The sequence below is a fragment of the Populus nigra genome, chromosome 8 (assembly GCF_951802175.1).
Source record: "Populus nigra chromosome 8, ddPopNigr1.1, whole genome shotgun sequence".
Classification (NCBI taxonomy): Eukaryota; Viridiplantae; Streptophyta; class Magnoliopsida; order Malpighiales; family Salicaceae; genus Populus; species Populus nigra.
This window is the reverse complement of record NC_084859.1, coordinates 7,306,796-7,308,075: the sequence shown is the minus strand read 5'-3', so window position 1 is coordinate 7,308,075 and position 1,280 is coordinate 7,306,796.

The window sequence follows — 1,280 nt, the reverse complement described above, 5'->3', positions numbered from 1 at the left end:
CAGTCACCTTTAATCAGACTCCAATAACAGCTCAGCCTAAAGAAAGGATGAGTGAACATGGTCAAGAGCCTCAACATAATCCAGCATTTATGCAGTCAGCGACACCTGCACCAGCCCCGACAGTCATGGATGTATTTGCTAACGAGTCCTACCAGGCCAAGTCATCTGATAGCCTTGATCAAGAAAAGACAGTGGCGTTGGAAGCCATAATCAAAGTCATTGAAGGGGTAGACTTATATGATCCCATACGGGCAGCGGAGATGTGTCTGGTCCTAAATGTGGTTGTCCCGAAGAAGTTTCGTGTTCCTGAGTTCATCAAATATAGTGGAACACAATGCCCCATGACCCATCTCAAGTCCTATTGCAATAAAATGGCAGAAGTAGTACATGATGAAAAACTACTGATGCATTTTTTTCAATATAGCTTAAGTGGGGCAACAATGAGTTGGTACATGAGATTGGACAACACAAAGATCCGGAGATGGAAAGACCTGGTGGATGCTTTTATCAAGTAGAACAAGTACAACATGGACATTGCTCCCGACAGAACCAGCTTGTCTAATCTGGAGAAAAGGGTTAAAATGTACCAGAAGCTATTAAGCATCAGGCATGTAGCTCCTGAACCTCTTGCGCCTTTACAGCCACCTTACCCTGGCTGGTACAAGCCAGAGCTCACTTGCGAATACCATGTTGGTGTTCCCGGACATAGCATTCATGCTTGCAATGCCTTCAAGAGAAAGCTTCAGTAATTAATCAAGGCAGGATGGATAGATTCGAAGACACTCCTAATATAAACACGAACCCTCTACCTAATCATGCTTGAAGCGGTGGATCAGTAAACGCATTAGAGGCAGAATGCTCAGAAAGCACCGATGGTCAAGGTAGAGTGCGAAAACGACAACATGAATTTTGAAGGACTTGAATTTCGACCATAGTTCTTTTGTCCCTATCATCAATGAGACATCTACAAGAGCCGTGGTGGGAAGGCTAGCCTAAGAGAAGATTTAGCAAATTTAAAGAATGAAGTCGACCCTATTATTTCCTTTTGTTTGATCATGTCTGTTTTAACTTGTTTCAGTCTTGTTGGTAACTTAGCTCATAATGCAACATGACTTTCTTTGTCAAAAGAGCCTTCTTGTTAATAATATCAAGTGTTTTCCTGTGTTCATGACATGTCTTCCTTTTTATTGTTGTTTCATGTAAATAACACTCTGAGCACAATATTTACTCACAAAACCACTGCACCAAGAATCCTTCGGTGTGTTTTCTTTTTCTTCCAA